Source organism: Drosophila biarmipes, chromosome 3R (assembly GCF_025231255.1).
Source record: "Drosophila biarmipes strain raj3 chromosome 3R, RU_DBia_V1.1, whole genome shotgun sequence".
Classification (NCBI taxonomy): domain Eukaryota; kingdom Metazoa; phylum Arthropoda; class Insecta; order Diptera; family Drosophilidae; genus Drosophila; species Drosophila biarmipes.
In genome coordinates this window covers 39989-67729 of record NC_066616.1, presented here as the reverse complement: position 1 = coordinate 67729, position 27741 = coordinate 39989, and the positions used below count along the sequence as shown (strand labels likewise).

Below are 27741 nucleotides of genomic sequence, written 5' to 3'. Positions count from 1 at the left end.
TCCTATTTTCCGACTCTCTTGAGTCATTCTCTTATAAATTTTTGGAGATAAATCTCTTTAGTCGAGGTTTGATTATTGATCATTTAACTAGGGAGCAGTTAGTACGTTTTTGAGATCTGAATCGAGCAAAACAAATTAAAAAAAATAAAAGAGCAGTGAATTAAGTAAGTTTGACCTATCGATAAATAGTAATAGTAAATAAGTGATTAATAAAAAAAATAAATTTTTAAATTAATTCACAAGTAAGAAACTTAGTTTGCATACTACACTGCTCTATGGGAAAGCCATTTTTCAAAAGTGATTTAAAATTGATTTTGACTAGCAGAATGTGTTAAGATATCATCAATCTCCAATGTTTTTAACAGAAATATTTAACAGTGGTGCAAACTGTTAAGTTATCAGCTCTTTAAGTCTGTTTTTATTTCAACGAGGTGGCAGCTCTAGTAAATCACCAATTATTCTTAATAGATAAAATGGTCAAAAATGTGTAAAACTAAGCAAAGGACTGCCGTTTTTTAAATATCCTCCAACCACATATTGTCATAATTGAATGTGGTGCTTGTATAATCGTGTGTAAGTTCTAACCTACAAAACGAAATCTTTAAGTTAATTTTTATTTTAAAATAGAGCTACAAAGTGAGGCCAGCTCGCTCCACCTCTGAAACCTTTTTTATTTTATAGAATTCTTATTAATTAATTCTTATTAAGCTCAGTTAGTATAACTGTGCACTTTTACGCACTCTACCTAAAACTGTATATTTCCGGCATTTAATCTGGTAAGTTTCACTTCCAGTGTTAGCTTAAAAAAAAGTACACAACTTTCCTTGTTATTAAAAATTAATTATTTTAAAAATATTTTACAGTATCATTTCATTTAATTAACGTAGATATAACGGATATTAGTCTTTTTTAAGAAATATAATAGTTATATAAAAAATTACGACTTTTCCCAAAAAATAGGAGAAAAAATATCAATACTATTTTTTTATTTGTGGTTCAGTCTTTTTATAAAACAAAATTAAAGAAATAAATTTTTTTTTATCAATTCAAAAAAAATATTTTTGATAAAAAGGCGTAGTTTCCGGTCGGCTTCAAACGAACATCCTTTTTTTTCCTATTCAGAAAAATATAGAAATACAGGTACATTTTTAGACTTCCTCAGCATTTTAAATCGTGTATTTGTATTTACGAGTAGTTGGGTGTTAAAAATAAAGTGATCCTCTCGCTAATGTTGACTTGCTTTTTGTAAACAGAAGTATACGGAATTGTAATTTTCCATTCTTATTTTCACCCACAGAATTCTTTCTTAAAACAAAAAGAATGAGAATTCTGACGCTTCAGGTTCGGTTTCTTTTCTGCCTTCACACGCTTTCAGTAAGCGCAAGAAAGAGAGGGTGTTATGCGGGTAGACTATACGTTTGCACAGCTATGTAAGTAAACCAACAGATCGTTCTCATTTAAGTAAAAATATTATTTGCATTTTTTGTTTGATGTTAAATTTAATTTAACTTATTTTATTTGAATAAACTGTTTTTAAAGTCTAACTGTCAAATATAGCTTCAATTCTAGAAAGGCACAAACACCGTTAAAGAACTAAGAATATACCGGGTACAACTAATAGAGTTTGACTATTTGGGGCATGGGATGTCGTACGAAAATGAAAGTTACGTGTTTTTCTGGTTTCAAAACTTAAATTTGGCTTCCACATAATCTGTATTGTAAATAAAGCAATGAGTTTTATTTGGTATAAAGCTTTGGTCTACAAAAATTTGGTAATCCATACACTGCCAAACTATTATTTACATTCATTGTCTGTCCTAATTAACAATACTGCCGTACAGAAAAAATTTAGCTCCCACAGCGACAAGATTACCTTGTATAATTTTACCATGGTCTGATCCATTTTAAGGCCACTGTGAACGCACCAAGGGCTCCTACCCCAACCTTATCCGAGTGTAAAATCCATCGCGATCATTCCAAATCCATGTGGAAAGCGGTAAAGGCGGCATATGACATATGCTCTGATTGCGTTGTGGTTGCAGGCGAGAGCGCCGCAGACATCAAATCCATACTCAAAGCAAAATAAAATGAAACGTTTACAGCTCAGATCCTTGATCAAATACAGAAGGGCTTCTCCCAAATACATTAAGCACCAGTAACTGCGTTCTACCGCTGTCGGTTCCCTTCTGTCGACACAGAAGTTTTTTCGGTCGATTATCTTCGCTGGACAACTTTTTGAAACATTTTCACGTTGGTATACATAGAATATCCGAGTGTAACACCCGTTCAAAAATTATTCCGCATAAATTAGAAGACAATTGGCGAAGCTCACTCCATAGTTTCGGGATCCCTACTTACTAATGATTGCTGTTACTCAGCTTGGGAAAAACTAATTAAGCATTTCGAAAGTAAGTCTCAGTCACCTGAAAACTCTGTGCAAAGTGAAATCCATAGCACAGTAGTCTGAAGCTGCCTTAAAGGAACTTCAACGCACTTTTCAAGGTTGCTTAACTTCCTTACAAATTTCCGTCATTGATATTGAGTATATATCATCGTTTTCTTCAAATGACGGTAGCCGATCGCCAAGCCTGGTTTGCAAGCTATTATTTAGAAAGAAATTTGTATATGTCAATCCATTAATTCCGGTATTGCACAAGCTCTCACAACTGTCTTAATTGCCGAGATCGGCATCACACCATGCTGCATCAAAACAGCGATCCTACTACTCCGCCGAATTCATCCGACCCTACAATTTCGTCCTATTCAGCGCAAGTTTCCATACAAAATGTCCCTTCTAAGGATTCTCCATCCGAATACTGGGTTCCATATCCCGCCTTGGATGGCAGACGTTCCTCAGTTATTAAATCGGACAGCAAATCTTCACTTCCATTGTACTCCTGAGCCTACTATCCTGAGGTTCTCGCAAGGAGGGGAGAGTGTTCACGCCAAAAGGGCTTTTAATTTTTGGAAAAGCAGTTTTTCCGGATGTCTCCACATCGCTCGCTCTCACTGCATTCTGCTCTCCATCTCTGGACTAAGTCTCTGCTCCGCTCTGGAACGCAAGTTAAGCTAAGCTTAAGCATTTTATATTTGCAAGTGTACAAATAAACACCCACGCACGTCGCCCAACAACCCGAAAAGTATTACCGAGATTTTCGTACCCTTTTCTACGGCTTTTTTATATTTATAGCGATCAACACTATTCATTAATTTACCTATTCCAGTATATCGCAAAATTTTATTATAAAATATAAATTTATGCATACAATTATGCTTTCTACTATTCTTATGTACAATCTTTCTCTTTTTTTTAAATAATTATAACACCCTATAACATTAAGTTTATTCCTCAGCTTCTATCCCTGCACACTGAAATATTAACTAATTCTCTTAAATCAAAATTTCTTTTTGTTTCGTCCCCTCTTTTCTTGTTCCCACTTGGTCTTTGACTTGCACCAGGAAAACTGTTAAACAGTGTAATAATTTCTCAGTTTTATAAAACATACCCATATTTTATAATGGGCATTTTTGATTATTTAGCAGGGCGAGACAACGATGATTATAAGACGTGTCTTAAGTGATATAATTGTTTATTAATCTAAGGACTTAAACTGTACTTTAAATAATTGAATTGAATATATTTATATATATATATAAGACCAATCCTAAGAATATTTTTTACTTCAAAATAAAAAACAAAATGATTTTTCTGGAGACTGCAAGGTGAATTAAAAAGTTCTTCAAAACTTTTTGAGGAATGACGCTAATTCAACCATTTGTAGGTTGATATTAAACAAAACAATGTCCCATTAACGCTTTTAAATAAATTATTAAAAATGTTGGAGTCTAAGTTATTAGCGTTTATGTGCATTTGTATGGGGTTCTTCCTTGTCAAATTTAGAAAGAAATTTAATCCAATGCTTTATGCATTATCTCAATGCTTATTTTTTATAACGTTTGTACGTTTCAATTTTGCGACAATTGTTTCATTTATTCAATAGGACCTCTATGAAAACAACTTTAAATACGATTACTTTGCATAGAGGACAATGGTTTAATCGGAACCATCGGTTGATGATGCTATTCGTCAACAAAAATGTTTTAGAAAGGATATGTATAGATTTTTTTTTTGAATAATCGAAAATAGGGTGATTTTTTGGATGTTAATATGTGATCTATTGTGGATTCAATGTTAAAAAGATTGCGAACTTCATTGGCCGCTATAAGTTCACAAACCATAAATTTTTTAACGGTTTGTGCAAGGTTTTAAATGTCAAATTCTAGAAGTGAACTATACGTTTGACTTAGTTGACTGATTATATCGGGAATTAATTCTCTCCTTATTTAACATTTTTGAAAATCGTTACTAAACCTTTTTGTAAATACTTTTCAATTTGGGGGGCTGATATCCTTGTTTTACGTGTAATTGTCTACGAAACGCTTCTCTTCTCACGGCTCAGTGCGCCGTGACGGTCCGCCAGAGCTATGTTTGCAAGCAGTTTTTCTATCATAAATATAACTCTGGTTACAACACCAATGTGGCAGAAATTATTGGTACGGGGTAACTTTAACTTACAGAAACCAACGCCAAAGCCGCAATTAAAGGGCTGTGAATACCTTTTATATTCTTTTCGTATACTTTTTTCATAAATAACATGACTTTTTTAATTTTTATACCCGTTACTCGTAGAGTAAAAGGGTATAGTATATTCGTCGGAAGGAATGTAAAGGAAGAATTCAGCGTTTCCGACCCCATCAAGTATATATATTCTTGATTAGGATTACCAGCCAAGTCGATCTAGCCATGTGCATCTGTCCGTCTGTCCGTCGGGACTATTTGGTGTTTTAATTTTAATTTAATTTTTATTGGCGTTGTAACAAAGTTCATTACTGATATGGGACATTTTGTATGGATGTAATTATTTTCTCATCTTAAGAAATCTTTTTTTTACAACAACAAGAAATCGCCTTTACTTATCCTAGTCCAGATTCCTGATGTCCCATTACCAAAGGCTTCGACTTATCTATCATCGCCAAAAAACAACAACTTGCTCACAACGAACACTCACGTATTTGCTCAACGTGGGAGTTTTTTCCTTGTATGCAGCTAGAAGGATGCCGCTATTTCGTTCTCGGCATATTCTTTATGCTCGTCGTTTTGAATTTCGATATAGATGGTCCTCGTGGTCCTCGTCGTTCCAGTTGAGATCGGACCACCCTTAAGATGTGCTGGCTTAGGTTGGGATGTCGCAACATAAGTTAAGCAACTGTAGCACAATTAAACCGTCATCGCATGACTCTGTTATGAGAAGGTTCACCTCATTTTCACAATTTAATGAATCGATACGACGTTCTCAAATGACTTTATATTTAATACTATTTAATTCTGAGTTGTGCGATTTTAAGAATATCGAGCAACCAAAAAAAGACTCGACCAATTTTTTGGGAAGTTCATCAGTACCAACACACTGTTGTAATCCGATCAGCCGCTAGCTGCAGCCAACAAAATTTTCCAGGTCGATTTACAGGGCACCCGACTTCCAAGTGGAGCCCTACGCCTTGGCACCGTACCGCAGACCTTGTTTCTACAAGTGACACGCCGTCGCGAAGTCCCGTTAATGAGATGTGGCACTTCTCCTAGTCCAAAATTTACGGCAGAGTACACGGAACGGTAAGATCCGGTATGTTCTTTTGCGAGTTTTACCATCGCTTTGCCCTCTACATTCCTCTCTATCTCCAAATCCTCACTATCTTATCTCGTTCTCTTAACTTTTAGCCTCATTTTCAACTTCTAAGTTTTCAAACAGTCGCTACACTAACTCCCCGCATATTTGGTAGCCGACAGACTATTATGCTGCCACTTTTAGAATTTTTTAAAAACTCAAAATTTTTTTTTGTTAATATCGAAATATGTTTTATATTTATTTCAGAATTTAAATTAAAATTTAAAAAATTCGATGACTTTGTCATGTAGCTGCAATAGGATTGTTTTGATTATAAATTATAGAAAAAGTGTCGCCTAGTTTTAGAATTACGAAAGAAGAAGAATCAGACTACATTTTGAAGGGAGCGTAACGAAATGAATATCTAAACAATAAAATAAGTAAATTGAAAGTTCAAATTTCTTTATTTGAACTAATATTTTAAGGGCTGGTTCACATTGGGACTTGGACTGTAAGTCTAACCTCTCTATTGCGAAAAAGTAGAGATTTGTTTATTAAAAAAGAATTATTCTGACGACCAATAAAGTCACCACATCATTCTCACGACCTATAATATATAGTAAAAATACCCCCTCCTTACTATAAGATCCCTTAATAAGGGCAACGTAATTTAGTTATCTTACCTGGGAAGTACTTAAAATCATTTTAGATTGTTTTTTTTCAGTTCCAGTAAAAATCATTAATGAATTCAAATTTGGAGAAAATGACATTATGGATTCGTAGCCGTGAGAGCACAAAATATTTCTTGAACGATGTTCCAGTAAGTGAATACCTTGTTGGTCAATTGCAAGCCACAGCATTCTGGGCCAGTTTGAAGTAAAACTTTGCTGAAAAAACAAAAAAAAATTGTTTTACAATATTTTTTGACACATTCATTATAAAAATATTACAGTTTTAAATGCCTTTTCCGTTGTCTAATGTTTAGAACCATTTCGCTCGATCGTTAAAGTGGGATTTTGGTCAGGAACCTACCCCTACCACATTAATAGAATTAATGGCTGGGAAAAATATTTTTATCTGATAAAAAAAAACAAATAATTTAAAATACGGTAAATCAAAATATACATAATTCATATTCATACAATAATTATGGCTATAAATAAAAGAAAAACCAAATTATTTTAAATATTAAGTGCCACGAAAAATATTTAGCTCGATGAGCAGCGATCTAAATATAATAATTTTCATGAAGCTTGCAGTGTAGAATAATATCACCAGCTTTAAGTCATACCTTACCAGCCAAGATCGCATTTGCAACAACATCATCAGCGGTTTCTGTCACCAGCGTTTTTAGATAAAGATGTTTTTAGATAAAGATAATCAATTCGATCAATTTATGTAAGGAAAAATAACTAAATAGTCCAAGTAAAGCAAAATTTTTCGCTGTTCGGGAATATTAACTTTTATGTTACTCCTTTTCATATAGGGAACCTTCATAAAACAAAGCTTTTAACTATAATACTAAATAAATGGATGAGACCGTTTTACACGTATAAGCTCAAAACTAACAAGGGTGTATGTGAGGCACTATTTTAACGACCCGAAAAAGAAGAATGGTAATTTCTGATAGAGTTGGACCCCTACATGACAAAAAAAAAGTACACAATATTTTGGACGAATAATAAATATAAACTAAATTTCCATTACCAAGAATATACTCTAGAAACAACTGCAGACTGCTGTTATTTTGCGTAACTTTGTGAGGCTTTCGAATCATGTCCTGCAAACAAAAAAGGTCTGAAAATGAATAAATGTTAACAGTGGAAAAAACCACGCCGCTAACTGTAAAGGTTGTCCAGTCTATGAGTATTTAAAGAATCGGCTTCAACAAGTAATATCTGCATGCTCCCAAAATGCACAAATAGATTCCCAAACCACACCTGTCACTTTCTTTGACAAAGCAGCCGGATATTTTTTTGGCACAATAAAGACAAATTGGCGGAATACGCCAATGTCCCAAAGCAGCACTGCTCTTTCCTTTTTAAGTACTCCCGTAGGTATATGTAGTCACTCCTCGGATACTTGTGCCCGCAAAGACCGAGACTTATTAGAAACTTTTTTTAAAAATCTGTCAAGAGAGTCGACTTTATTTCCATTATGCGAAATTGTTAATACTCTTCGGCAAGCCGAAGTTTGTATACCCTTGTAGTTATAAGAAATAATCAATAAATAGTAAATAAATTGTTTCCCGATCGTTCCTATGACAGCTATATGATATAGATATTTGTCAAAAAGCACCAAAGCAATAATTTGTTATATTTTATTTTTCCATCAATTTTTCGATCGTTCCTATAACAGCTATATGATATTTTAATAAAATTTAATTCGAAATTCAGAATTAAATAAAAAATGATATTTCCAAGCTGAAAAGGTTATATGTATTATATTTGTTCATATTTTCCGACTAATGTCGGCTTCTATGGCAGCTATATGATATAGTCGTGCGATTTTGATAAAATTTAATTCAAAATTCAAAACCAATTAAAAAATGCTATTTCCAAGCGAAGGAGGGTAAATGTTAAAAAACACCGAAGATACATTTTTTCATATTATTTTACCACTAATTTTTCGATCGTTCATATAGCAGCTATATGATATAGTCGTCCGATTTTAATAAAATTTAATTCAAAATTCAAAACTATTTAAAAATGTCATTTAGAAGCTTAGAAGGTGATATGTTAAAAAACATTTTTTAAAATTTTTTCCCCGATTGTTCTAATGGGAGCTATAAGATATAGTTGTCCGATCCGGCTGGTTCCGACTTATATACCTCCTGCAAGAAAAGAAAACTTTTGGGAAAGTTTCAGCCCGATAGCTTTAGAACTGTGAGACTAGTTTGCGTAGAAACGGACGAACAGACTGACGGATACACGGACGAACAGACGAACGAAAAGACGGACATGGCTAGACTGATCCGTCTAGTGACGCTGATCAAGAATGCAAACTTCTAACTGAAATCATTATACCCCCTGGAAATGACGTCAGAGGCAGGCGATGAAAAAGTCAATTATGCATGTGTGTGTAAATAGTTGCAGGCCTTCAAGGAAATTCTCTGTTTCGTCACCCCCTTTATCTTTTTTCATTTCATATTATTTTACCACTAATTTTTCGATCGTTCATATAGCAGCTATATGATATAGTCGTCCGATTTTAATAAAATTTAATTCAAAATTCAAAACTATTTAAAAATGTCATTTAGAAGCTTAGAAGGTGATATGTTAAAAAACATTTTTTAAAATTTTTTCCCCGATTGTTCTAATGGGAGCTATAAGATATAGTTGTCCGATCCGGCTGGTTCCGACTTATATACCTCCTGCAAGAAAAGAAAACTTTTGGGAAAGTTTCAGCCCGATAGCTTTAGAACTGTGAGACTAGTTTGCGTAGAAACGGACGAACAGACTGACGGATACACGGACGAACAGACGAACGAAAAGACGGACATGGCTAGACTGATCCGTCTAGTGACGCTGATCAAGAATGCAAACTTCTAACTGAAATCATTATACCCCCTGGAAATGACGTCAGAGGCAGGCGATGAAAAAGTCAATTATGCATGTGTGTGTAAATAGTTGCAGGCCTTCAAGGAAATTCTCTGTTTCGTCACCCCCTTTATCTTTTTTATTGCCGATTTTAACAATCTAATTCCGATCAGGTAAAGTTGGCTTTAAATTGCACTTCTCTTCTCTCCATTCTGACCAGTCCTTTTACTTGGGAAAAAAAGAGAAGGAAGATCGTTTACCCAGTGTTAAAAGCCACTAGAAGGCAGTGAAAGGACTGAAAGTTTCCATTCCTTGAGTTTTACCATTAGTATATTTTTTGAGAATTCTTTAAGCGGGTTCCAATTTTTCTCTTTCTTTAATCAATTTTTTATTTAAAAGCGGACAACAGAGGTAAATAATAATAAGCTAGTGTATAAATCATCAAACTCTTTAGACCAAGCTCTTAAAGCTTTATTTGCAGTAAAGGTTATGTGGGTGTCCAGGAGAACACCTTAATCTTTATCTGGTTGTATTTGTTCAGAGACATTTTCCGAAGAGAGTAGCTCATACACGTTAGCGTACTCCTATACAAATAATAATGTTGCATTTAAGATAGTTTTATTTTAAAGAGCTGTAATGACACCATTCCTGGAAAATATTAATATCTGACTACAAGCAAAAACCATATAATTATATAATAGACAAAACATAACGTCACAGACAGAAACAGGAAAGATCATTTATACACAGAGAAAACAGTAAAGGCCTTAAATGATTTCAGATATATAAAATTGGAAACACTGTTTTTAAATACTCTCCTTTGAGATCTACATTCAAGTAACTTGAAATCCAAGCTTATCGAATTTTGTAAATCCAAGCTGGTCTAATTTGAATAAAGGAAGGGAGTGTTTTATCGAGTCAAACGCTTTACTAAAATTGCAGAAAGTTTGGAGATTCCTTTATATTTCTGGTCATCTACCTTCGTACCCTTTTCGTGGAGTGAAATTTAAAAATGGCTCAGGCACAAAACTTAGGTACACACCCAGGGAGTCCACAAGGACCAGGAAAATAGGTTGGCGTTATAGTTTCTAAGTCATTTGAGACAAAACGTTCAGTAATACAGGAGAAAACATATAATTTGGCCTATTTAAGTGCTTAGGGTACAAGAAACAGAGCTATAAGTAGATTGGGAGAACTCAGCCAATAAATGTACAATTTCAGGATCCGTAGATGCCTCAATAGAGTTTACTTGTACCGATGGCAATGCTAAAGACTACCTTTTAGCGGAGATATAAATCTTAACGGACCTTTAATACTTCCTTGGATCCTTGGAAAATTGTTGTACTTTTTTTTGTTTTTGTACTTTTTACAGGAGTTTGATTTATGTCTAAGTCTTAGTAGCTCATAAATAAACCAAGGTGGCCTGTCTATCTTTCGAGGAAGACTATTAAAAACGCATTCATTAAAAAAAGAGTTAAGGGTGCTATAAAATAGTTCCGTAGCTCTTTCAATGACCAAGCATTTATTACTTACTTAAATTTCTCCAATTATATTTACAATTATATATAGAAAGCATCTTATTTTGGTTAGAAACAGTTAAAGAGAGAGGGTATTAATGCAGGCGGGAAAAATTGTTACTTTTTATGTGGGATGATATCGGATTTCAGGCGTAACTAGCGGGTTAAATCTAAATACCGTGACTTCAGACGGATATAATAATCTGTTTGGTGAATTTCGAATAAAGCTTTCTCCGTAAATTAATTTTAAAATTACCAAACTATGAATAAAAAACGTTCGCCCATATTCTTTAAACGAAGTTAGGAACGCGTATAAAGTATTTAAAAATTCCTTTGTAAGGAATTATATTACAAGCCTTTAGCTTTAGTAGTGTTAAAACTGAAGTTTCTTGTATAAAGCTGATTAGCATTGTCTTCAGTTTTCTAGACCGCAAAAAAAGTTTTAAAAGAAACTGGAAAACAAAGTAAAATTTTCATTTTGAGAAGTTTTTAAATCTTGTTTTGCGTATTGATTTTGAACGTAGAGTCCGATTACAATAAATAAAATGTCAATCGACCTGTATTAGAATACTTCTAGGTTAATAAGCAGCCCCAAAATATCAACTTTTCTAGATTAGCACTTTTACCGCTCTCTCTCCAAAACCTATGTAATTTTTTAAGTTCTAGGTGTGCAATCTCTTTAGTTTTTACGGCGATATACAAGCCTATGAGGTTGAGGCGGCCAAATCTACTGAAGTCGAGAACAGGAAAACAAAGTCTCCGCCTATTTATGAACGAGAAAAAAGTTCTAATGTCCTTGTCAACAAAATTATTGAGCTTATTGGCTAGGGTAACTTCCACATAATACCCCTTGTAAAGGGAAAATTCAGGGGAAAAAAAGTTCAAATGAAATATGAAGGTAATTACAAAGTGTTTCGCAATATCTTACCGATGTTAAAAATAGCTTTTGCACGAATCAGCACCCTATAGGGTGCACTCTATATATACAATCTTCAGAGCAAAGATGACTGCAACTCGAAAAAGTGCGCCAACTACGGTGGCAATCACACTGCTAACTATAGAGGTTGCCCAGTTTATAAGGAGCTGAAAAGCCGCATCCATCAGAGAGAATAGCTTCCAGACCATTTCCTTCTCGACAAGATCCTCACTAGGTCCCATATTCTCTGACAAAAATTTCACTTACGCAAGCGCTTTAAAATAGGGACTAGTTATCCCTGCCTCAAAAAGTTCATTTCTGCAATCATCTTACCAAGAACCGAACACGGCTTAACAGCATCAATCGCCGGAGCAGCCAGGAAAGGAACTTCAAAGCTTTATTATACATTCTACAACAATGCCTTTAAGCGCACAACTACGCAAGATTTAATACGAAACCAAAATATATTGATTCCAATGCTGGTTTCATAACAATCCAAACAATGACTTTTTACGTGGAACGCTAACAGCGTTTCGCAGCCTAAACTTGAGTTAACTCAACTCCAACTTGACAATCAAATCGACGTAATGCTGCTTTCAGAAAAATGCCTTACAAGCTAATAATATTATCAACTACGACGTTATTCGTTCTACGAAACAAATCATGCAGATGGTAAAGCACATGGTGGAACTGGAATTCTATTCAGAAGCCGTAAAAAGGACCACTATTATAACAAATTTGCTTAAAGACTTTGCGATTACCAAAAACATTCCTAAAAATCTGATAATAGTTCATCTGATCACTCGCCTATCCTGTTTATTCTACTCCGACATCCGACATTGGATCAATCTTTAAAATTGACCTCATAGATAACCAATTTGGTTAAGAACAGAAAGTATATTAGCTTACAAATTGAGCTAAGTTGTCATCTTAACGATGTATTCTGTACTCGTCATTGTACTAGTCTCTGCAGCGCATGCTTCAACTCCTCAAACTATAAATACACAACGAAATCAAAAGAAGGCAAATCTAGAAATCGCACAATTCGTCTTCGATGGAATTGTCAATTTCTAGTACAAAACACTCACTATGGAGAGCTCACCCAACGCTGAGCTCACCGAAAGAAACCTTTCATAAATCCTACAGGCAGATGGGCGCGCAGCTATGGAGACAAAACCAGCACGTTTACCAACCACCTTAAAAATGTTTTCCAACCAAATCCTGCCACTAGTACGTTTACTTTGCCGACATGAGCCAATCGAATTGAAAACGAAATCGTTAACATATTTAAAAACCAACTTAATCCGAAAAAATCGTCGGGCTTCGACCACATAACTCAAAAAATGATCATTGAGCTCTATATTACGCCGTTTGCACTATCACCCAGCTTCTCAATGCCATTGCAAAACATGGCCACTTTTCATTGAGTTGGAAAAATTCAATCATAATTATGATAGCGAAGCAAGGAAAAGTCCACACAATCCTCACGTCGTATAGGCCTACTTTCATGCTTATCTAAACTCTTTGAAAAATGTGTATTGACTCGGATAAACACATACCTAAGACTCTAGGAAGGAATCCCGTCACATCAATTTAGGTTTCGTTGAAAGCAGAAATTCGAAACGCGTTCGAAAAACGAGAATACTGTACTGCCATATTTTTATAACTCGATTAACATGATATGATAGATTATATCAGTCAATCTTTTTTTTATCACTTCTGAAGTTATATGTTTTTCAGCATATTAAAATGTTTTCTGCTACGATACAATTTTTATAGCATTAAAAGAAAGCAAATACAATTTCATATTAATCGCTATACCTTTGCTCAATTAAAATTAAATAATAATTTCCACATGTATCAATGCTAATTTTAAAAACATTAAAGAACAGAGAAAGAGTATTAAAAGGTTTTTTTGTTTTTCATTCAATAGTCAATTTTGTAATATTTTTATAAGATTAGCCATGCCAAAAGAATTAAGTTGAAAAAGTTTTTGAAAATATTCAGCAGACAAAAAATACCTAATTCCTAAATTAAGTTTTGAAGTACCAAGTTGTGTAGGCAATGTAACAAAATGTTTCGAATATTCAAAGACCTTTAGAAACCCTTTTTAGATTCGAAATCAAAGAGCTTTGAATTCTCTTTAAGCTTTTTGCTGTGCATTTACAAATTATGGGCCTACTTTAAAATGTCCTAATTATGTACTTAAGAATACCTAGACTTTAAGGGAACATTCGGGCTAGAACTCCTCATGGTAGGGCAGTATAAATCCTCTAGGGCAATATCACTTAGTCAACATGATCCTTCTTATCCTCCTCGTCGTTATCCTTGCGACTCTTGGCCGGCCCCTCAGCTTTGCTGCAGTTGGGTGCCTTTCGTGGCCTCTTCGAGGCCTATCCCTTCTCGTAATGCGAGTCCTGCATCTCAAGCAGTGTCAACTGGCGGCCACCTTCTGCTTTCGAGGAGGAACTACTGCTCTTGGCCGGTGTGCTGCTGTTGCTGACTTCCTCGCTGTTCTTCGCCTCCAAACTGGCGGCCTCCATCATGGCGTTGGCCTCCTCATCATCGGAGAGCATGAGAATGACCTGTTCGGGCGAGGAATCGGAATCCTGCGACGCTTGCGTGGGAAACAGGTTAGGACTCTGTTGGCTGACAGCGGTTTTTGGTTGGGCGGCTGGCTTTTTGGTAAGTTCTGGTGAGGTTTTCGCTGATGCTGAGGCTTTGACTTTGGATTTAGCTTCTCCTGATCCAGCTGATCCAGCTGCCTTTGATGTTCCAGTTTCCGCGGGCGGTGCTTCTCCTGATCCATCTTTGACCTTCTTGAGTTCCTCCCTGATGAACTCGTACAGCGTCTTTTTGCATGCCTTGCCCTCTCGCGGCTTCTTAGGGCTCTTCTCCTTCATAAGCCTGCTATACGACCTTAGGATACTCCAAAGCTGCTGCACTGTGGTCCCCTCATTTCGAAACAACAACCATATGTCATGGAAATCATCTCTCAACTCGGTATTGCCAAAGGTATAGTAGGCCAAGGGCCTGCCCACCTGGGCGCAGACCATGAGTTGCAGCAGGGCTTTAAGGTAGGAATCTCCGCCGAACGCGCCACATCCCCAGTTGCCGGTGGCCACTCCAGGTGGCGGCGTGACCATACAGTGGACAAATCCGATGTACGCCTTGTTCAGCTCCCTTTCCATGAGATCCTCGCGATATTGAGTTTGCGATTGGGCGAAATGCAAGGTTCTATGGCCACAATGGCCGTTTGCCGGCGACCAGAGCTGTCCCTGGGCGTGGAGTCCTCACAGTTGCCGGACCACTCGAAGCTACCGGCATAGCCCGTATAGAGACTAAATCTCTTAAGGTAGCATCCTAGGGCCAACATTATATACTGCAACATTATATACTACCTTATCTGGTCGATGTTGAAAAATGATTGGCGAATTAAAGCGAACGAACAAAAATGCAAGCACGTTAAGTTCACCCTGAACCGGCATAACTGCCCGTCGCTTACTTTAAGCAACACTCTACTCCCGCAACCAAACGAAGTGAAATATCTAGGATTACATATAATATATATTAATATATTATAATTAATAAGAATTAAATTGTTAGAAAAAACGGCGAACCGAATAGGTCAAGAAAATTTACGAATTCTTCTTCGGAAATGGAAAGGCGCGGTGGGCAGTATACAATGCCTGTAATTGTAATTGTTGTAATATAACTCTCCGGGGTTTGCGAACTTATAAAAATCCGCAAATCCAAAGTTTCGATGACAGCCAAGAACCAGTGAGTGCATCCGGAGGCGCTATTGTTAGGTCAGGGAACATGAGTAAATATGCAACTTCGCGAACCAACTTGTTTTATTCAAAAACATTGCTTAACCGTCAACTGTGTAAAAGGTGTGTTTATTCCTGTAGCTTTTCCATTCATGAATTTTACAGATCTCTTCTCAGATCTTCTCCCTAGAATTTAGAGTTGGCATTAGCATTTAGAGTTAGTATTTTATTTTGAAATATTTTAAAATAGAAAAAAATTGGCAGCTGTAGCTACGTATAGTTAGCTTTTCGTCAAAACAAAAGTAAAGTTTGAAGTGGTCGGTTAATAGTAGAAGTAGTTAGTTAAAGTTTGGTATGTATTTTGTTGGGTTTGTCTGAATTTTAAAACTAAAATAATTTAAAATCAGCTTGTGAAATTTGCATTTTTCGTTATTGTGCTTTTGTTCTGTCCTCTTCTCTCGTGTTTGAAAGATATTCATTTATTTATTTCGTTCAAATTCACTTTTTAAGAGATTCTAAAAGTGTGTATGTATTTTTAATAGAAGTTTTGCAAGAACAAATTGAAAAGAACATTCTTGAGCTAAGCCAATTACCAAAAAGTATTGATAGCATATGTAAAAGTATGGCTGTTTGTGTCATCATGGCTGTTAGCCATAAATTCTTTTGCACTTCAATTTATAATGACTCGCTTGTGAACCAGTTGGCGTTGACGGTGTCTGGGTCATCTGGGAGGTGGTTTTGGTTGGTGGTTTTCTATATTCCACCACCGGGCTTTACCAGGATCACCTAGCCTGCCGCATATTCGTACCATTCGCAGGAAATAATAGTCATTATTGACTATAGTATAAGCCTCTCCAAAATTAATAATATTATAGTTAATGAATTGGATAAGCTTCACTCTAACGTAACTACCCTGCAGTTCCACAACGCAGCTCAAGCGCTCAATCAGCACGAAGTCGACTGCGACGTCGGCATAGCAGCCAGCGACTCGGGCAGAGCCGCGCTCTTTCGCGGTAGAGAACTCACAAAAAGAAATTTTACCCTCTCACGACATGTCTTCCCTGAAAAATGCGGATATAGGCAAATAAGCCGAGAAATTAAAATGACTTTAAAGACACTTTTGCTTACCCTTCCATTTAAATAATGCAATGGAACTTTAAGCTGGTGAAGAACTAGGGCAAATTCCACTAAATTTTTGTGGGAGTGCTGCATTTTTGAGACCTTTCTACTGCATAGCGTCTTGCGATTGAATGCAGCTTCCTCAGTTTCGGAAAAATTTAAACACACATCGCAGAAAAATAGCGCCCTTTTCTGATATCCTCGTTGTGCATTCACTAGTCTTTGAAACGAAATATGAATAAAGTATTTTATTGTTTAAAAGAAATAAAAGTGAAAATTACCGCCATCTTCCAGAAACAACATATTGATATGAGGGCGTTTTTTCACTTGCGATTGAAAAAGTGGTCGAATCATTTCATTAATATCTTCATTATTTCCAAAAAAGTTTAGGCTCATATAAGTATTTTTTTTTTGGAAAATGTTTTATACATTTTATATTAAGGGGAAAATCTAATTTTATTTCATCGCTATAACTATATGTCAATATTACAGGCCAAACATGTTTGCGGTTCATTAACAATTCATTTCCATGCATATCAATTTTATAAGAGACCAAACACTGTCTCTCTTTTGAAATTATTGAGCTTTTAAAATGATTTCCATGGTGTGTTTATAAAAAATCTACTATATCAAACTATAGAATATTATTTAATTTTTGTGGATCGTTCATTTATGGTTAAATTCACACAATCAGAAATTAACTATATTCTTCAACAAATGATTGTTTTGAATTACAGATACAAGGAAAAATATATAATTTGCATGGTTTAATGGTGCCAACACCAAAACGATTGCCATCCGATAACCAAAAATTTGTCATAAGAGTGGATTGTACCCCAACAGGGTAACATATGCGAAAATTCAATGAACCCACCAATAATAATGTTGCTGCAATTGTTGTTGGCGATCCAACTAAATCACGAGACATTGTTGTTCAGCAAAGAAGCAATATCATGCGTAGTGTAAACGAGACTCATGGAGACAATGCTTTACAATATCCAATCATTTATTGGCAGCGGCAAAGGCAATCCAATTACAGATACAATATTCACATAATAATTATTTATATTTTTGGTTTCCATTACCAGTTCATTTAATTCAGCATTTTCAGGCGTATCAACGACAACAATAATATAAGCGAATAAGTAATCAATTACTACGCGAATCGTATGAAGTATTGTGAAGTACCGTCGGCCATTCCAGCAACTTGCTGTCGACATGTACATATATGTGGCTCACGCCACATGCAAGTTATATGACACATTATTTAGGGGCCCTTACCCAATTCATAAACAACTTTGAGCCGAGAGCCAATTTCCAAATAACTCTGACAGACCCGAGATAAACCCGTGGTCAGCTATTTCTTTCAACCAGGCCTCCGAATCATACCCACCCATATCAATTTCACGCAGCCCAAATCAAATGGATGCTGTAAACATCCAGTCCGCTAACGTAAACAAAAGATCCCCAAAGTGAGCCCCGAGTCCGTTAACGTAAACAAAAAGATCCCCAAAGCGGTCCCTAAAACTCCGCTAATGTGAACACCAATTTCCGGCCAAGATTGGACTTCAAATTTAATTGGCAAATTGCATCATCCTATTTTCCGACTCTCTTGAGCCATTCTCTTTATCAATTTTTGGGGATAAAATCTCTTAAGCCGAGGTTTGATTATTGATCATTGAACTAGAGATCAGGCAGTCCGTTTTTGAGATCCGAATCGAGCAGTAGTACAAATCGAGTAAAAGTAAACGAACAGTGAATTAACTAAGTTCGACCTATTAAAAAATTGTAGTAGTGATTAAGTGATTAATAAATAAAAATAAATTTTTTTAATCAAATCACTAGTGAGAAACTTAATTGGCGCCCAACGTGGGCGATACAACCGACGAATAAATAAAAAGTTTGTGTTGATCAAATAACTAAGGTGGAAATTAATTAATGAAATAATCCCCTTAAAATCTCAAACTACAAAATAGTGATCGTAACATAAATTCACTGCTCGGACAATATAAAAATCAAAAAGCGACCAAAAATTTTCAAAGAAAAAATAAAATAAGAAATAAACATTGTGAAAAACAATTTAAAAAAATCTTCAAAATCAACAACAAAGACATTATAAGAAAACAGGCTGAAGGGCAATCCCTCGCCAAAAATTGGAAAGAAGGAAGACCTAATTAAAGAAGGAAGACCCCGAGACAATTTAAAAACAGAAAAAAGAAGGACGACCCCAATCAGGATCATCATTCAGGATAAGGACGACCCCAACAGGAAAAACAACAACGAGAAGAGAAAAAAATAAGGACGATTCGTGAGCGATACTATTTTTATCATACAATTTTTTATTATTTTATAAAAAATTTTGTAAGAAAGGAAATATAAATATACAAAGTGGAAGAATTAATTTCAAATTTTGAAAGAGTTCTCAAAATGCCATAACCTTCAACAAGCCAGACTGGAGCAAATAAAAGACTCCACATGAATCCACAAGAAAATACAAGCCATCAGGCAATAACAAACAACACAATGTTAAATGTAGGAGATTTAATTAAGCAAATTGTAAATCTTGAATTAAATCCATTAAAGGAGGAGATCGTTAGCTTAAGATCGCAGCTTTCTCGCAAAATTAAAACAGTTGAGGATTATCAGACAGAGATTGTAGATCCGAATATAAAATGCGACACATCTTATGAGATTATCAAATCTGTTAGGGAATATAAAGGTGAAGAGGATAAATATGTAAGCTGGAGAGAATCGGCAGAAGTAGCCATGGGGCAATATGCCAGAGGGAGTGAAAGATTTTATTCTGCCTTATCTATATTACGAAACAAAATAACAGGAATGGCAAACGACGCCTTAACCCATAACGGTACTGTATTAAATTTCGATGCCATAATGGCGAGACTTGACTTCGTCTTTAGCGACAAACGACCAATTCACATTATTGAACAGGAATTAAGTGTATTGAGTCAGGGAAAATGATCCATAATGGATTATTATGGTACAGTTAATAGAAAATTAACTCTGCTAATTAATAAAACTATTATGTCCTACGGTAGAAACAAACCTATAACAGCGGAAATGAATGAGAAACATAGGAAGACAGCTCTTAGAGTTTTCATTACCGGCCTCAACGGCCAAATTTCAGATACTATTTTCTCAATGAATCCACCTGACCTACCAAATGCAATGGTCATAGTTCAGGAATTGGAAAGCAACAACATGAGGGCACATTTCGCAAATAGTTTTTCTACTACTCAGAGAAAACATAGCGAGCCAAACTCTAGTGGAAATGGACAAACACATTTCAACCACAAGACTAGACAGCAAAACAATAGTTATAGTAATCAGCGAAACAATAATAATCTAAGGTTTAATCATGACAACTACCAGAACAAAAATACTTACGGTTATTATAATCAGAATAAAAATAATTCTTGGAACCAGGGTAGATTTAATAATAACCAACAAAAACAGTGGAACACCTATAGGCTGCCACAAAATAATCCGGAACCAATGGAGGTAGACGAGTCTATCCAGGTTCAGAATAAGGCTTACAACGGCTATAATCAAGGCTATAATAAATATCAAAATAATAATTATAGTCAGAACAAGTGGGATCAAACAAAAAAATTTGAGACCCAGAACACTCAGCATGGCCAAGCCCAAAATAAAAGGGTACCAACTGGAACTGTTAACCAACCGGCTAACAAGACGATGAGATTAAATAACATTGAGGAGAACCATTTTTTAGACAAAAGTCAGGAGTAGGCTTACCCTACTTAATTAGAAATGACCCAAAAATAAATAAAAAATTAAAAATATTAATTGACACTGGGGCAACCTCGTGTTATATAAGAACAGGAATTTATAAAAATAAGAACGAGCTTCCAATTTAATAAAGAGTATCTACAGTGAATGGATATTCAATAATTAAATATTATCATATGATAACTATTTTTGATACGCGATATACTTTTTATGAAATAGATGGGCTAGACTCAGATTTACTGGTCGGCTATAACCTATTAAAAAAAATAGGAGCGGTAATTGATACAGCTAAGGGAGTAGTTAAATATAATGGAATGGAAGAAAAAATTAAATTATGATAAACATATTAAACCAACATTCTTTAACAGAAGAAAACACCATTCTTCCATTAAAAGAATTTATATTAAAAAAATACTTTGATGAAAAAGCTCAAATCAGATCCGAATCTGAAATGGGTAATCAAAGCGAATCTAGTTTGGGATATACAAATCCTGAACACGCCGTCGTTGAAAAATCCGACAAAAACAAAAGTTTGGAATTCAAAAATCCCGAACACGCCGTCGTTGAAATATCCGACAAAAATAAAAGTTTGGGAATTAAAAATCCTGAACGCGCAGTCGTTGAGAAATCCGACAAAAATATAAGTTTGGAATTTAAAAATTCTGAACACGCCGTCGTTGAACTATCCGACAATCAAAAAATAAACAACATAAAAATATCATCTGCAGATCAAAGGAAAGATCTGGAGAAAGAAATATTAAATATTATTAATGAAGAGCATTCAAAAATAAATATGCAGATCCCATTTAGGACAGATATCCGCGGTGAAATAAACACCGTAAATGATAGGGCCATTTACAGCAAACAATACCCTTATGCTCAATCAGCTTCAGATTTTGTGAATTCTGAAATAAATCGAATGTTAAATGAAGAAATTATAAGACCAAGTAGAAGTCCTTATAATTCACCAGTACTAGTAGTACCAAAAAAGGGTTTCAATGAAGACGGAACTCCAAAACTCAGACTCGTAATTGATTATAAAAAACTTAATGAAAATACAATACCAGATAGATATCCAATGCAGGACCCTTCAGTGATTTTGTCAAATCTTGGAAAAGCCAAATACTTTTCAACAATTGACTTGGAATCTGGATTTCATAAAATTCTCATGAATGAACCAGACATTCAGAAAACATCATTTTCAATAAACAACGGGAAATACGAATTCCTAAGAATGCCTTTCGGTTTGACCAACGCTCCAAGAATATTCCAACGAGCGATGGATGATATTTTAAGAGAACAAGTGGGTAAAACATGTCACGTTTATATGGATGACATAATTATATTTTCAAAAACAATTGAACAACATTACAAAGATTTAATTCTCATTATTAAAATTTTGCTGAACGCAAACATGAAAATTTGTGCAAAATTACGCAAAGATAGCTAAACCTTTAACAAAATATTTAGAAGGCCAAAACCGCAAAGTATCAAAAAAGGCATCACGTAATACAGTTTGATGATTCAGCTGTAAGAGCTTTTAACGAGCTCAAAGAAAATTTAATTTCACAAGTAGAACTAGTACAACCAGACTATAATAAAAAATTTACTCTAACAACGGACGCTTCAGACTTAGCAATTGGTGCTGTTCTTTCTCAGGAAGGAAAACCAATTACATTTATTTCAAAAACTCTGACAAAAACCGAACAATTATACGCAACCAATAAAAAGGAACTTTTAGCCATTGTATGGGCTTTTAAAAATCTTCGAAATTATTTATATGGGGCTAACAACATCGAGATCTATACTGATCATCAACCTCTTTCATTTTCCATTTCTCAAAAAAATCCAAATATTCAAATGAAAAGGTGGTATTCCTTTATTGAAAGCTATTCACCCAAAATTATTTACAAGCCAGGAGCAACAAATGTTGTTGCGGACGCTTTATCTAGGATTCAAATAAATAATTTAACGGAAAGTAATGAATCGGTCTCAGATCAAAATACTTAGTATTCTGCAGTTTTGAGAATGTAATACAAGAAACCCGAAAACCCTTAAGCCAGTTTAAGCAACAATTGCTAATAGCAACAGGGAGGTATACAATACATGAGTCCATTAATGTATTCGGAAATAATAGATATATAATAGAGTATGACACTTCAGAAAATTTAGTATCAATCCTAAGGGAATATATTCCACCCAATATAACAATAGGAGTTCACTGTACTCTAGAAGATTTTTACAGAATTCAAAAACCACTTAAGGACAATTTTATAAATAAATTTTTATACACAAGGACATTTGTCCAGGATGTCGAGAACGCTGAAGATAGATCTCTTATTATCACAGAATCTCATTGTAGAGCTCATAGAGGGCTTGATGAAAATTATAAGCAAATAACTAGACTCTATTATTGGCCAAATTCATACAAAAAGCTTAAGGAGTTTATAAAGAATTGCACTATCTGCAATCAAAACAAATACAACAGGCACCCAGTACAGATTCCTATCGGTCAAGCACCAATCCCAGAAAGAGAAGGTGAGAATTTGCATCTTGACATATTTTACGCCCAAAATCTTATATTCATTACTTGTATAGATTCGTATTCGAAATACTTAGTAGTAAAAGAAATCCCTAATAAACTGAATATAGAAAATAAAGTTTCAGAAATTTTACAACAATTTCCATTAGCCAAATCTTTGATGATAGATAACAAACCAAGTTTTTCTTCATCCCAATTTAAATCTTTTGCACAAAGAAATGGGATATCTTTATTCTTTGCAGATCCCCGACATAGTACGTCTAACGGACAAATAGAAAGAGCACACTCTACCTTACAAGAAATTTAACAGATTATTCCGAAATTATAATTAGAGCAGCACAAAAATATAATTTAACAATTCATTCAATAACCAATCATCGACCTTTTAATATATTATTTAATTCCTAAATTATTGCAGCAAGCCCAACGGAAAATGTTACATTTTCAAAATAAAGATAGACAAAATAAGAATTATCACGTAGGCGAGGTAATTTACGAAAAGAAACACGGGGAAAGGAACAAGCTTAATTCTAGATATAAAAAACAAGTAGTTAAGGAAAACCTCCCAAATAAAGTTATTATAAATAACAGAAACCGTACGATTCATAAAGATAATATTAAATAACTTCTTTCAAATTACAGATAATGATTTCAATAATGTACTTTTTATTGCTGGTAGCAACAACCAAATCCGAAATTATGGATTACACGAACCATGATTTCCTTCTTTACAAGGATACCAAAGATGTTCTTATTTATGAATCACACGCAGATTTATTTCATATAACTAATATAAGTCTTTATAGAGAAATAATTAATCTTGAAACAGAATTTCTAAAGGGTCACGACAACAAGAATTTCCTTTGGGAAATATCCCACGACTTAGAAATTATCAAAACGATTGCCATCCGATACCCAAAAATTTGTCATAAGAGTGGATTGTACCCCAACAGGGTAACATATGCGAAAATTCAATGAACCCACCAATAATAATGTTGCTGCAATTGTTGTTGGCGATCCAACTAAATCACGAGACATTGTTGTTCAGCAAAGAAGCAATATCATGCGTAGTGTAAACGAGACTCATGGAGACAATGCTTTACAATATCCAATCATTTATTGGCAGCGGCAAAGGCAATCCAATTACAGATACAATATTCACATAATAATTATTTATATTTTTGGTTTCCATTACCAGTTCATTTAATTCAGCATTTTCAGGCGTATCAACGACAACAATAATATAAGCGAATAAGTAATCAATTACTACGCGAATCGTATGAAGTATTGTGAAGTACCGTCGGCCATTCCAGCAACTTGCTGTCGACATGTACATATATGTGGCTCACGCCACATGCAAGTTATATGACACATTATTTAGGGGCCCTTACCCAATTCATAAACAACTTTGAGCCGAGAGCCAATTTCCAAATAACTCTGACAGACCCGAGATAAACCCGTGGTCAGCTATTTCTTTCAACCAGGCCTCCGAATCATACCCACCCATATCAATTTCACGCAGCCCAAATCAAACGGATGCTGTAAACATCCAGTTCGCTAACGTAAACAAAAGATCCCCAAAGTGAGCCCCGAGTCCGTTAACGTAAACAAAAAGATCCCCAAAGCGGTCCCTAAAACTCCGCTAATGTGAACACCAATTTCCGGCCAAGATTGGACTTCAAATTTAATTGGCAAATTGCATCATCCTATTTTCCGACTCTCTTGAGCCATTCTCTTTATCAATTTTTGGGGATAAAATCTCTTAAGCCGAGGTTTGATTATTGATCATTGAACTAGAGATCAGGCAGTCCGTTTTTGAGATCCGAATCGAGCAGTAGTACAAATCGAGTAAAAGTAAACGAACAGTGAATTAACTAAGTTCGACCTATTAAAAAATTGTAGTAGTGATTAAGTGATTAATAAATAAAAATAAATTTTTTTAATCAAATCACTAGTGAGAAACTTAATTGGCGCCCAACGTGGGCGATACAACCGACGAATAAATAAAAAGTTTGTGTTGATCAAATAACTAAGGTGGAAATTAATTAATGAAATAATCCCCTTAAAATCTCAAACTACAAAATAGTGATCGTAACATAAATTCACTGCTCGGACAATATAAAAATCAAAAAGCGACCAAAAATTTTCAAAGAAAAAATAAAATAAGAAATAAACATTGTGAAAAACAATTTAAAAAAATCTTCAAAATCAACAACAAAGACATTATAAGAAAACAGGCTGAAGGGCAATCCCTCGCCAAAAATTGGAAAGAAGGAAGACCTAATTAAAGAAGGAAGACCCCGAGACAATTTAAAAACAGAAAAAAGAAGGACGACCCCAATCAGGATCATCATTCAGGATAAGGACGACCCCAACAGGAAAAACAACAACGAGAAGAGAAAAAAATAAGGACGATTCGTGAGCGATACTATTTTTATCATACAATTTTTTATTATTTTATAAAAAATTTTGTAAGAAAGGAAATATAAATATACAAAGTGGAAGAATTAATTTCAAATTTTGAAAGAGTTCTCAAAATGCCATAACCTTCAACAAGCCAGACTGGAGCAAATAAAAGACTCCACATGAATCCACAAGAAAATACAAGCCATCAGGCAATAACAAACAACACAATGTTAAATGTAGGAGATTTAATTAAGCAAATTGTAAATCTTGAATTAAATCCATTAAAGGAGGAGATCGTTAGCTTAAGATCGCAGCTTTCTCGCAAAATTAAAACAGTTGAGGATTATCAGACAGAGATTGTAGATCCGAATATAAAATGCGACACATCTTATGAGATTATCAAATCTGTTAGGGAATATAAAGGTGAAGAGGATAAATATGTAAGCTGGAGAGAATCGGCAGAAGTAGCCATGGGGCAATATGCCAGAGGGAGTGAAAGATTTTATTCTGCCTTATCTATATTACGAAACAAAATAACAGGAATGGCAAACGACGCCTTAACCCATAACGGTACGGTAAGTAATGAATCGGTCTCAGATCAAAATACTTAGTATTCTGCAGTTTTGAGAATGTAATACAAGAAACCCGAAAACCCTTAAGCCAGTTTAAGCAACAATTGCTAATAGCAACAGGGAGGTATACAATACATGAGTCCATTAATGTATTCGGAAATAATAGATATATAATAGAGTATGACACTTCAGAAAATTTAGTATCAATCCTAAGGGAATATATTCCACCCAATATAACAATAGGAGTTCACTGTACTCTAGAAGATTTTTACAGAATTCAAAAACCACTTAAGGACAATTTTATAAATAAATTTTTATACACAAGGACATTTGTCCAGGATGTCGAGAACGCTGAAGATAGATCTCTTATTATCACAGAATCTCATTGTAGAGCTCATAGAGGGCTTGATGAAAATTATAAGCAAATAACTAGACTCTATTATTGGCCAAATTCATACAAAAAGCTTAAGGAGTTTATAAAGAATTGCACTATCTGCAATCAAAACAAATACAACAGGCACCCAGTACAGATTCCTATCGGTCAAGCACCAATCCCAGAAAGAGAAGGTGAGAATTTGCATCTTGACATATTTTACGCCCAAAATCTTATATTCATTACTTGTATAGATTCGTATTCGAAATACTTAGTAGTAAAAGAAATCCCTAATAAACTGAATATAGAAAATAAAGTTTCAGAAATTTTACAACAATTTCCATTAGCCAAATCTTTGATGATAGATAACAAACCAAGTTTTTCTTCATCCCAATTTAAATCTTTTGCACAAAGAAATGGGATATCTTTATTCTTTGCAGATCCCCGACATAGTACGTCTAACGGACAAATAGAAAGAGCACACTCTACCTTACAAGAAATTTAACAGATTATTCCGAAATTATAATTAGAGCAGCACAAAAATATAATTTAACAATTCATTCAATAACCAATCATCGACCTTTTAATATATTATTTAATTCCTAAATTATTGCAGCAAGCCCAACGGAAAATGTTACATTTTCAAAATAAAGATAGACAAAATAAGAATTATCACGTAGGCGAGGTAATTTACGAAAAGAAACACGGAGAAAGGAACAAGCTTAATTCTAGATATAAAAAACAAGTAGTTAAGGAAAACCTCCCAAATAAAGTTATTATAAATAACAGAAACCGTACGATTCATAAAGATAATATTAAATAACTTCTTTCAAATTACAGATAATGATTTCAATAATGTACTTTTTATTGCTGGTAGCAACAACCAAATCCGAAATTATGGATTACACGAACCATGATTTCCTTCTTTACAAGGATACCAAAGATGTTCTTATTTATGAATCACACGCAGATTTATTTCATATAACTAATATAAGTCTTTATAGAGAAATAATTAATCTTGAAACAGAATTTCTAAAGGGTCACGACAACAAGAATTTCCTTTGGGAAATATCCCACGACTTAGAAATTATCAAAATACTTATCTCTCAAGTTATACCCAGTAGATCAAAAAGAGGCATTAATGAAATAGGCACCATTTGGAAATGGATAGCGGGAACACCAGATCATGATGATTTCATAACAGTCCAAAATAAAATCGATGATTTAATACAAAATAGTAACGATCAATTCGTTATTAATTCTAAAATATTTAAAGAGATAAAATCTTTGTCTGAACAATTCAAAACAGCCTTTAAAAATCAAGAAATTCCACTTAGAAAATATCGTCTGCGTTTGCTTACTTACGATCTTATGAATTTACACTTGCCAAAATTGATGTATTTAATACTAAAATTCTAAACAATGATGATATACTAGAAATTTATAAGCACGAAGATAGACCTGTAGTTATAACAGACCTTTTAGATATATCTGAATTTAAAATCGCTTTGCATCAAGATCTTATTATAATTTACATAAAATACCCTATTATTACC

At 34.5% G+C, this 27741-nt stretch overlaps 1 pseudogene; it reads right to left on the bottom strand.

Moving 5' to 3' along the window:
• Positions 1-13819: 13819 nt before the first annotated feature.
• LOC127011622 (poly(ADP-ribose) glycohydrolase-like) lies at positions 13820-15011 on the bottom strand (annotated as a pseudogene).
• Positions 15012-27741: the final 12730 nt, after the last annotated feature.